This window comes from Rattus norvegicus, chromosome 16 (genome assembly GCF_021556685.1).
Source record: "Rattus norvegicus strain SHRSP/BbbUtx chromosome 16, alternate assembly SHRSP_T2T, whole genome shotgun sequence".
NCBI lineage: Eukaryota > Metazoa > Chordata > Mammalia > Rodentia > Muridae > Rattus > Rattus norvegicus.
This window is the reverse complement of record NC_141549.1, coordinates 56,667,573-56,680,332: the sequence shown is the minus strand read 5'-3', so window position 1 is coordinate 56,680,332 and position 12,760 is coordinate 56,667,573. Positions and strand designations below refer to the sequence as shown.

General features: G+C 37.3%; 1 protein-coding gene; it reads right to left on the bottom strand.

The window, feature by feature from the left end:
* Positions 1 to 12,760, bottom strand: part of Erich1 (glutamate-rich 1) — a gene marked incomplete at its 5' end in the record, with an annotated part of 52,793,804 nt that overhangs the window by 26,984,031 nt on the left and 25,797,013 nt on the right.

The following is a 12,760-nucleotide window of genomic DNA, read 5'->3' as shown; positions in this document are numbered from 1 at the left end:
TCTTGTGAAGTTATTCTGACTCCTCACTCTTCAACTTTTAAAGCAAATGTTCATATGTGGCAGTTGAGCTCTTGGGCATGATTTTATAAGCTATGTCATTTATGTTTAGTATGCCTCACAACCTTCCCAAACAAGTTATAATAGATTCTAGGTCTTTATCCATATAACCATGGTAGGGTCACTCTGCAAAAAGGCTGTTGTGCAAAAAGATGACATCAGTCACTGTAAGTGATTTGTAAGAAGTTTTTGGATATCAAGTTTTCTTGGGTTTCATTGTGATAATATAGCTCTCCCCGCCAAAGTGCAAGCTATAGAAACAGTCACCTTGGAAAACAATTATGTCTCCTAGAATCAGTAACCATCAAGTCTATCACAACTTCTGGAAGTTTACTATATTTAGCGTGTCCAGTTGGTAGCCATGCAGAGACGAAGAAGTCTAAGGAGTTAAACCTCAAGAGCTTTTCATTTCTAACTTCATGTCAGAAAAGTTTCGATTTTCTATAGTGATTTGATTTCTTTGTTAAATTCTATAGTTTTAAGTCTTGAATTGTTTCTAATTTTGGTTTTGCTTCCATGGCCTTTATTAAGGCACTTATTCACATCCTCTTTAAGGTCCTTGGACATATTCATGGTAACTATTTGGAAGTTCTTGTCTTGTGGTTCAGCTTTGTTGTTTTTCTCAATGAATATTACAATAGGGGTGCTAGCGTCTATAGTATACATATTGTCTTGAACGTTCATGTTAGTGTTCTGGGACCTAGGTAGCTGGAGTTGTGATGTTAGAAGTGTTCCTTGGTGTAGGTTTATGATCTCATCTTTGTTGGTTGGTTGTACTTTTAACTTGGTTGTATTGCTGACTTTAATCATCTACTGTGGCTGTGGCAAACTTATAGAATGGTCTTCAAACCCATCCAAATCAAATTAAACCAAACAAAAACAAAATGAAGAAAACCTTTTTTATAAAGATAAGAAAATAAAGTTATGATCCTGAAACTTCTATAGTATTGATCTTGGCAGGGGCTCATATTCCATTGGTCAAGGGAGGGCATCAACAACTCCACTTTTGCAATACCTCCTCCTCATTTTGTTTTTTTGTAGTGAATTTAATGGGTCCATAGTCCTTAGGAGATATCATGGGATGAGGTACTCCAAAATTGCCCTGACTAGAGATTTGACCAGTTTCATTTTTTTTCCTCACTCAAACAACTGAAAAGACAAGAAAATTCTTAGATACAGCAGACAGTAACAGATAACAAACTATTAAAAGCAAAAGAGCATATGCACACCAAAACAGAGGAAGAGAAAGAGAAGCTGCAAGGCAGAGGGATGACATGAACCAGAAATCCATTTTTTTCTTTGTAGGCTTGGAGGTTTAATAGGTCTTGTCAGTATAGGGTGGATCTCTATTGTTAACTTTGAGTAGGTTAGCTTAAACAAAGAGAGCAAGGCTGACTGGCCACCAGCTTCAGGTAAACATGTTTAGGATTAGTCTTGAACATACTTATACCAGTCATACAGAAGGAGGAAGTCTGCTCCTGGAGTGAAAGTACAATAGGATATTGACTGCTGTCAGGAATGTGAGGAAATATCCAGAAGTATGCCCATCTTCTTACTTGTCTATCCCTCATTTCCTACTGGTCAGGGATCTGTCTACCTTCCATGTGTAATTAGATAATTTTATGTATAAGTACTGTTATGGGTAATGTTTATGTAAGGAAACAATTTTAATATCAAAAATATCTCAGAAATTGAATCAAAACCCATACACTATTGGATATACATACATGGTCCTGTCTAAGACTTAGAGAATTGGATTTTTTTCTGTGTATGAGGAGAAATTCTCACTTCTGAAACCTATCCTCAGCCCACAGGGAGTCTTACGCGATACTGTAGAAGGAAGTATGGAGGACAATTAAAGTCATTTAATGATAGTTTTACTTGTTTGTAATAGGAACCACTTAGATATCTTTTTGAGCACATCTCCTTTACCACAAAAAATGTTAAAGTTTAAGTATGATTATAAATTGTATTTCGAAAGAATATATAATTTTCTAACAGTTACTCCATGAAACAGCTTTGTAAATAGCTCCATGATTCCATTTAATAGGCAAGGTGGACAAAGAGTTGATTGACATGATCTATTACTTTGCTATAAATTTTATCCAGGTTTTAGATGGTGAAAGAAAATGATGAAACTCTAACTTCAGCATTGTACTAAAGTGTTCCGTCACTCAATATTGAGAAACATCCAGTCCTAAATTCGCAAAGGCGCGGGGCGGGGGGAAGTGCGGGGAATATGAAGCTCTACACTGAGGCTAAAGATTGGAGGGAAGAAGGTGTGGATAGTTGTTGAGGGTTTTGGAGGCTGTTTCATGGCTGTGCAAGGACAGACTTTGATGGTGGTCTCAGAGACCTCAGGTCATAATTCTGGGTATGATATATCATAGTTGTGTTGAACTTCACAGGCCTAGAATAGTGTGTTTAGGAGTTTTGAATTCTGTGTGAAAATTACCCACAGAGCAAGAGCTAAAGCTGCCACTTTAAAGCTAAAGCTAAAGGTGAGAGCAGAGACCACAAAAACCATAATAAGTACTTCAAACTGTTCGTCAGATTTCCCAACTCACTTTAGCTCTCCTTGGGGCAGATTCTAGTAAGCAGGAATTACCATTGAGAAATGGAATTTGGAGGCTCCCCCCCTCTCTCTCTGTAACAAAGCAGGGTGCTCTTCCCTACAGCCCATGGGACTTTCTCCAATATAGATCAGCTGGTTGTATATGAGTTTACATCACATGTTGTTGACAGTCATGGGTGAAACAGAATATCAAAACGGAACAAATGACACCAATACTTAAAGCCATGGATGCTAGCAGCATACTACTCTATCAACTTTGATTTAAAAAAATAAAAAAGAAACTACTCAAAGTCATGGATGCTAAACAGCATGCTATTTTATCAACTTTGATCAAGGAGAAGAAATCAAGAAGAAAATTTAAAATACCCCAAAATTAAATGAAATTGAATATAAATTATACCCAAATAATTGTGGCACATCAATGTATGCAATTCCACAATAAAAAGACCAGGCAAACAGAGTGGATGTTTAAACAGAATGCATCATTTTGATGTATACAAGAAATGTATCTCAGCAACAAAGATAGACATTATCTAACAGTAAATGGCTGGAAGAAAGTTTACCAAGAAAGAAGCTAGAGTAGCCATTCTAGTATCTACTGAAATAGACTTTCAAGCAAAATTAGTCAAAAGAGATGGGCCAGGATATTTTATACTTATTAAAGGAAAAATCAACCAAGGGGACATCTCAATTCTGAACATCTATGTCCCAAATCAAGAGCACCCACCTTTGTAACAGAAACATTACTAAAGAGAAATTACACATTGAAACATTAATAGTGGGAGACTTCAACACCTCACTTTCACCAAAGGATATGTTATTGAGACAGAAACTAAACAGAGAAATAATGAAACTAACATAGGATATGATTCCAATGGTCCTAACAGATATCAATAGAACACTTCATGCAAACATAAAAGAATGTAGTTTATTCCCAGCACCTCATTGAACCTTTCCCACAATTAACCATATAATCAGTCACAAAGCAAGCCTTAACAAATATCAGAAGATTGAAATAACCCCTTTCATCCTATCAAATCAATATGGATTAAAGCTAGACTTCAAAAACAACAGAAACAACAGAAAGGCTATATATCCATGAAAATTGTACAGCTCTCTACTTAATAATCACTGGTCAGGGAAGAAATGAATAAATAATGAGGGCACAACATACCCAAACTTATGGTACACAAAGAAAGCAGAGTTAAGAGGAAAAATCATAACACTAAGAACATTAATAAAGAGAATAAACTCATACTAATGAATCAAAAAGTTTGTCTGAAAACTCTAGAAAAAAAGAAGCAAGGACTCCCAAGAGGACAGTAGATATAGTCAAACTCATGGCAGAAATCAGAAACAAAGAGAACATTACAAAGAATTAACAAAACCAAGAGTTTCATTGAGAAAATCAACAGGATAGACAAAGTCTTAGGCAAACTAACCAAAAGACAGAAAGACTGTACCCAAATTAACTAAATCAGAAATTAAAAGGGAGACAAAACAGAGTATACAGAGGATGTTCAAGGATCATTAGGTCATATTTTCAAAAACCTGTACTGTACAAAATTGAAAAATCTATCTGAAATTTACAATTTTCTAGACAGATATCAATTACCAATGTTAAATCAAGATCAGAACCAGCTAAATAGTCTAACAACCCCTACGGAAATAGAAGTCGCCATTAAAAGTTTCCCAATTAAAAAAAAAAACCCAGGGCCAGATGGTTTTAGCATCAAATTATATCAGACATTTTGAGAAGGGCTAACACCAATCATCCTCAAACTATTCTACAAAATATAAATGGAAGGAAAATAGCCATACTCATTTTATGAGGCCACAGTCATTCTGATACCTATTTTATACAAAGATTCAACAAAGAAAGAGTACTTCAGACAATTTTCTCTTATGAATATTAATGGAAAATAATCAGTAAAATACTTGTATCTGAATCTAATAACAAATTAAAGACATCATCCACCATGATCAAGTAGGCTTCATCCCAGGGATACAGGGGTGGTTCAATATGTGAGAATATATCAATGTAGTTCAACATGTAAACAAAATAAAATAAAAAATACCACAGGATCTTCTCATTAGAGGCTGTAAAAGCCTTTGATAAAATTGAACACCCTTTCATATTTAAAGTCTTAGAGAGACAAGGGATACAAAGCACATGGCAAATCACATAAAGGCAATATATAGCAAGCTAGTAGCTAACATGAAATTAAATAAAGAGAAACTCAAAACCAAACCAGGGAAAAGACAATAAAGTACATTAAGTTCTTCCAAGAGCATCAAGACAACAAAAGGTGATGAAGGGGATACAAATTTGAAATGAAGAAGTCAAAGTATTACTATTTGCAAACAATATGATATCAGAGTACATATAAGTGATCCCTAAAATTTCACTAGAAAAGTTCCAGAAGTGACAAACCTATTCAGCAAAGTGGCTAGATTAAAAAATTAACAAAGAAATTAGAGGCACTCATTACACAAATGATAAAAAGACTGATGAAGAAGTTAGAGAGACAACACCCTTTAAAATAGTCACAAATAATACAAAATATTTTGATGTAAATCTAGCCAAGCAAGTCAAAGATCTCTATGACAAGAGTTTCAAGTCCCTGAAGAAAGAAATTGGAGAAGATATCAGAAGATGCAAAGGTCTCCCATGTACATGGATCAGTTCGATAAATAGTGTAAAATTGGCAATCTTACCAAAAGCAATTTACATATTCCATGCAATTACCATCAAAATTTTAAAACAAAACTTTACAGATTCAGAAAAAAATTTTCAACTTTATAGGAAGACAAACGAACAAGCAAACAACCCATGGTAGCTAAGACAATTCTAAACAATAAAAAACCTTATAGGGTTGTTACCATCATGGACTTCAACTTTTACTACAGGGAAGTAGTAATAAAAACTGTACAATTTTGGTATAGAAACAGACAGCTTGATCAATGGAACACAGAAATAAACCCACACCCCCTATAGACACTTGCTTTTTGGTAAGGAAGCCAAAATCATACAATGGAAAATATAGATCATTTTCAACAAATACTGCTGGTCTAATTGAATGTCTGCACATAGAAGAATGCAAAAATGGTCCATATTTATCACATAGGAAAAAAGAAAAGTCCAAGTGTATCAAAGACTTCAACATAAAACTGGATACACTAAATCTAATAGAACAGAAAATAGGGAATAGCCTTGAATTCATCAGCACAGGAGACAACTTCCTAAACAAAAACCAGTCTCAGGCATTATAGGTCCCTGAAAAGGTTATTCCTAAGGTTGTTCCTTGTTTCTCTTCCTGTGGATCCTGTGCCACTAAAAAGACAGCCTTGTTTGGCCTCAGTGGGAAAGGATGTGCCTAGTCCAACAGTGAGTTGATCTGTGTGGGGGTTTGATACCCAGAGTAGGGCTTCCCCCTCTCAAAACAGAAAGGCAATGGATATTTTGAAGACTACTTGCACAAGGGGGTAATGACAGAGTATGAGGGCTGATAATTGTGTTGTAAATGGAATAAATAATTAAATCTAATTTAAAAAGATCAAATAACCCGGCCCACAGCTCCCTGCTTCCAAACGCTGTGGGAGAGACGACTAATCGCCCAGAAAGGTGGGCACTCCTGAGACTGTAGGGTAGGAGAGACCGCCAGTACTGCCCACCATTGCCTACATCCCTGGCTCAAGAGGAAACTGTATATGACCTCTGGGAACAGGAAGACAGGGGCACTCAAGCTGCAGGAACGCTGCAGTCCAGACTGCGCCCAGATCTGAAGGGACCTGGTCAAACAGCCCCCTGCACCCAAATCCCATGGGAGGGAAAGCTAGACATTCAGAGGGGCAGACACACCTGGGAAGCCAGAGGAGACTACTCTCTTCCCACATTTCTGACTCCAGAGGAAAACGCCTAGCGCCATCTGGGCCCCCTGTGCACAGGGTCCAAAAGGAAGGCAGAACAGGCTCTTCTGGTTGCTGCCCTCACGGAGAGCTGAAACCTAGTCCCAAAGAGCGATTTCAGGCCCAAGACCAGAGGTAAGACCAACTTTTCTGCTCCAACTGACCTGCCTGGTGGACTAAGGACACACGTCCACAGGAACAGCTGAAGACCAGTATACAGGAATGACTACATGCCTGAAAGAAAACACTCTGTTCCCATAACTGGCTGAAAGAAAACAGGAAAATAGGTCTACAGCACTCTTGACACACAGGATGGTCTAACCACTGTCAGAAAAGGCAGAACAAGGTAACACCAGAGACAACTTGATGGCAAGAGGTAAGCGCAGGAACACAAGCAACAGAAGCAAAGACTACATGGCATCATCGGAGCCCAATTCTCCCACCAAAGCAAACACTGAATATCCAAACACACCAGAAAAGCAAGATCTAGATTTAAAATCACATTTGATCATGATGATGGAGGACTTCAAAAAAGACATAAAGAACTCCCTTAGAGAAATGCAGGAAAACATAAACAAGCAGAAGCCTATAGAGAGGAAATGCAAAAGTCCCTGAAAGAATTCCAGGAAAACACAATCAAACAGGTGAAGGAATTAAAAATGGAAATAGAAGCAATAAAGAAAGCACAAAGGGAGACAACCCTGGATATAGAAAACCAAAAGAAGAGACAAGGAGCTCTACATATACGCATCAGCAACAGAATGCAAGAGATAGAAGAGAGAATCTCAGAGCAAAAGATTCCATAGAAATCATCGACACAACTGTCAAAGAAAATGTAAAACAGAAAAAGATACTGGCCCAAAACATACAGGAAATCCAGGACACAATGAGAACATCAAACCTAAGGATAATAGGTTATAGAAGAGAGCGAAGACTCCCAACTCAAAGAACCAGTAAATATCTTCAACAAAATCATAGAAGAAAACTTCCCTAACCTAAAGAAAGAGATGCCCATAAACATACAAGAAGCCAACAGAACTCCAAATAGACTGGACCAGAAAAGAAACTCCTCCCATCACATAATAGACAAAACACCAAATGAACAAAACAAAGAAAGAATATTAAAAGCAGTAAGTGAAGAAGGTCAAGTAACATATAAAGGCAGACCTATCAGAATTACACCAGACTTCTCACCAAGATTATGAAAGCCAGAAAATCCTGGACAGATGTCATACAGACCCTAAGAGAACACAAATGCCACCCCAGGTTACTGTAGCCAGCAAAACTCTCAATAAACATAGATGAAGAAACCAAGATATTCCATGACAAAACCAAATTTACACAATATCTTTCTACAAATCCAGCACTACAAAGGATAATAAATGGTAAAGCCCAACGTAAGGAGGCAAGCTATACCCTAGAAGAAGCAAGAAACTAATCGTCTTGACAACAAAACAAAGAGAAGAAAAGCACACAAACAACCTCATATCCAAATATGAATATAACAGGAAGCAATAATCACTATTCCTTAATATCTCTCAACATCAATGGTCTCAACTCCCCAATAAAAAAACATAGATTAACAAACTGGATGCGCAATGAAGACCCTGCATTCTGCTGCCTACAGGAAACACACCTCAGAGACAAAGACAGACACTACCTTAGAGTGAAAGGCTGGAAAACAACTTTCCAAGCAAATGGTCGGAAGAAGCAAGCTGGAGTAGCCATTCTAATATCAAATAAAATCAATTTTCAACTAAAAGTCATCAAAAAAGATAAGGAAGGACACTTCATATTCATCAAAGGAAAAATCCACCAAGATGAACTCTCAATCCTAAATATCTATGCTCCAAATACAAGGGCACCTACATACATAAAAGAAACCTTACTAAAGCTCAAAGCACACATTGGACCTCACACAATAATAGTAGGAGATTTCAACACCCCACTCTTATCAATGGACAGATCATGGAAACAGAAATTAAACAGAGACGTAGACAGACTAAGAGAAGTCATGATCCAAATGGACTTAACAGATATTTATAGAAAATTTTATCCTAAAACTAAAGGATATACCTTTGTCCCACCACCTCATGGTACTTTCTCCAAAATTGATCATATAATCAGTCATAAAACAGGCCTCAACAGATACAGAAAGATAGAAATAATCTCAGGTGTCCTATCAGACCACCATGGGTTAAAGCCTGTCTTCAATAACAATAAGGAAAGAATGCCAACATATACGTGGAAGTTGAACAATGCTCTACTCAATGATAACCTGGTCAAGGTAGAAATAAAGAAAGAAATTAAAGACTTCTTAGAATTTAACGAAAATGGAGGTACAACATACCCAAACTTATGGGACACAATGAAAACTGTGCTAAGAGGAAAACTCATAGCTCTGAGTGCCTGCAGAAAGAAACAGGAGAGAGCATATATCAGCAGCTTGACAGCACACTTAAAAGCTCTAGAACAAAAGGAAGCAAATACACCCAGGAGGAGCAGAAGGCAGGAAATAATCAAACTTAGAGCTGACATCTACCAAGTAGAAACAAAAAGAACTATACAAAGAATCAACAGAACCAGAAGCTGGTTCTTTGAGAAAATCAACAAGATAGATAAACCCCTAGACAGACCAGAGGACACAGAGAGTGTGTCCAAATTAACAAAATCAGAAATGAAAAGGGAGACCTAACAACAGAATCAGAGGAAATGCAAAAAAAATCATCAGATCCTACTATGTAAGCCTATATTCAATAAAACATGAAAATCTGGAGGTAATGGGCAATTTAGTAGACAGATATCAGTTACCGAAGTTAAATCAAATTAGGAACAGGTAAACCATTTAAACAACCCCTTAACTCCTAAGGAAATAGAAGCAGTCATTAAAAGTCTCCCAACCAAAAAGAGCCCAGGTCCAGATGGGTTCAGTGCAGAATTCTATCAGATCTTCAGATAAGACCTCATACCAATACTATCCAAACTATTCCACAAAATTGAAACAGATGGAGCGTTACCAAATTCCTTCTATGAAGCTACATTTACTCTTATACCGAAACCACACAAAGACCCAACAAATAGAGAGAACGTCAGATAAATTTCCCTTATGAATATCGACGCAAAAATACTCAATAAAATTCTGGCAAACTGAATCCAAGAGCACATCAAAACAATCATCCATCATGATCAAGTAGGCTTCATTCCAGGGATGCAGGGATGTTTTAATATATGGAAAACCATCAAAGTAATCCACTATATAAACAAACTGAAAGATAAAATCCACATGATCATTTCATTAGATGCTGAGAAAGCATTTGACAAAATTCAACACCCCTTCATGATAAAAGTCCTGGAAAAAATAGGAATTCAAGGCCCATACCTAAATATAGTGATAATCATATACAGCAAAATAATAGCTAATATTAAACTAAATGGCGAGAAACTTGAAGCAATCCCACTAAAATCAGGGACTAGACAAGGCTGCCTACTAGACAACATACCCAAAGTTATGGGACACAATGAAAACTGTGCTAGCCAGAAGTCCTAGCAGAGCAACCATACAACAAAAGGAGATAAAAGGGATACAGATTGGAAAGGAAGAAGTCAAAATATCACTATTTGCAGATGATATAATAGTATATTTAAGTGATCCCAAAAGTTCCACCAGAGAACTACTAAACCTGATAAACACTTCAGCAAAGTGGCTGGGTATAAAATTAAGTCAAATAAATCAATAGCCTTCCTCTACACAAAAGAGAAACAAGCCGAGAAAGAAATTAGGGAAATGACACCCTTCATAATAGACCCAAATAATATAAAATACCTCGGTGTGACTTTAACCAAGTAAGTGAAAGATCTGTATGATAAGAACTTTAAGCCTCTGAAGAAAGAAATTGAAGAAGATCTCAGAAGATGGAAAGATCTCCCATGCTCATGGATTGGCAGTATTAATATAGTAAAAATGGCCATTTTACCAAAAGCGATCTACAGATTCAATGCAATCCCCTCAAAATTCCTATCCAATTCTTCATAGAGTTAGACAGAACAATTTGCAAATTCATCTTGAATAACAAAAAACCCAGGATAGCCTAAACTATCCTCAAAAATAAAAGGACTTCCAGGGGAATCGCTATCCCTGAACTCAAGCAGTATTAGAGCAATAGTGATAAAAACTATATGGTATTGATACAGAGACAGACAGATAGACCAGTGGAATAGAATTGAAGACCCAGAAATGAACCCACACACCTATGGTCACTTGAATTTTGACAAAGGATCCAAAATCACCCAATGGAAAAAAAAAAGATAGCATTTTCAGCAAATGGTGCTGGTTCAACTGGAGGTCAGCATGTAGAAGAATGCAGATTGATCCATTCTTATCACCCTGTACAAAGCTTAAGTCCAAGTGGATCAAGGGACTCCACATCAAACCAGATATACTCAAACTAATAGAAGAAAAAGTGGGGAAGAATCTTAAACACATGGGCACTAGAGAAAATTTCCTGAACAAAACACCAATGGCTTATGCTCTGAGATCAAGAATTGACAAATGGGATCTCCTAAAACTACAAAGCTTCTGTAAGGCAAAGGACACTGTGGTTAGGACAAAACAGTAACCAACAGATTGGGAAAAGATATTTACCAATCGTACAATCGATAGAGGGCTCATATCCAAAATATACAAAGAACTCATGAAGTTAGACTGCAGGGAGACAAATAACCCTATTAAAAAATGGGGTTCACAAATCCTTGAATTACCCAGATGCACAGAACACATAAAACTCAAGAAGGATGACTAAAATGCAAATGGTTCACTCCTTCTTTAAAAGGGGAACAAGAATACCCTTGGGAGCGAATAGGGAGGCAAAATATAAAACAGAGGCTGAAGGAACGCCCATACATATACAGCCACCAATCTAGATAAAAATGGATGAAGCAAAGAAGTGCAGACCGACAGGAGCCGGATGTAGATCGCTCCTGAGAGACACAGCCAGAATACAGCAAATACAGAGGCGAATGCCAGCAGCAAACCACTGAACTGAGAACGGGACCCCAGTTGAAGGATTCAGAGAAAGGACTGAAAGAGCTTGAAAGGGCTTGAGACCCCATATGAACAACAATGCCAACAACCAGAGCTTCCAGGGACTAAGCCACTACCTAAAGACTATATATGGACTGACCCTGGGCTCCAACTGCATAGGTAGCAATGAATAGCCTAATAAGAGCACTAGTGGTCTTGACAAGACTGAACCCCCAGTGAACAGGATTATTGGGGGAGGGTGGTAATGGGGGGAGAATTGGGAGGGGAACAACTATATGGAAGGGGAGGGGGAGAGGTTAGTGGAATGTTGGTCTGGAAACCGGGGAAGGGAATAACAATTGAAATGTAAATAAGAAATACCCAATTTAATAAAGATGGAGAAAAAATTTACACATTTTTAAGGCTCAATCTCAACAGAGATAAAAGTATGAAACCCTAATCTTAAAAATGTTACTAAATTGCTGTAAAATATTAAAGACAGTTAAGACGTACAAGTGTATGGTCAGCCACTTTGTAAATAATTAAATTCTTTAATGTGTTAAAAAATAAAAAAATCAAATAATAAATAAATGGGACCACATGAAGCTGGAAAGATTGTGTAAGTTATAGGATACCATCAATAGACCAAATGAGAGTGTACAGATTTGGAAAAGATCTTCACTCACCCTACTGCACACAGAGAGTTTTAAACTCTATCTAAAGAACTCAAGAAGTTAAGACACAAACAATCCAAATAACACCATTAAAAACTGCAGTCGAGACCTAAACAGAAAACTTGAATGGCTGAGAAGCATTTGAAGAGCTGAAACTACAGTAACCAAAACAGGAGCCTCATATTGTTCCCTCAGTTTTCCAAACTCACTGTGGCTCTTCTAAAACCACATTTTAGTAGCTGGGAATTGTCACCAGCAAATGGAATTGGAGAGTCCCTCTCTTTTCCTGACAAAGCACAATGAAAAGAGGGAAGGGCTTCAGAGCTGAGAGAAACCAAATGAAAGATACACATACGGAGGCCCATGGGTTGGGCCCATGTTGATGGAAGACATTTACTAATTCTGCTCTTAACAGGTAAAAAATTGAATAAAAGAAGTTGTGTAGGACTACCTTTTATTTGTTGGTGAATGCTTTTGATACTAAAACAAGGTAGGAGAGCCAGATCCAGAACTTCTGTCTTGGAA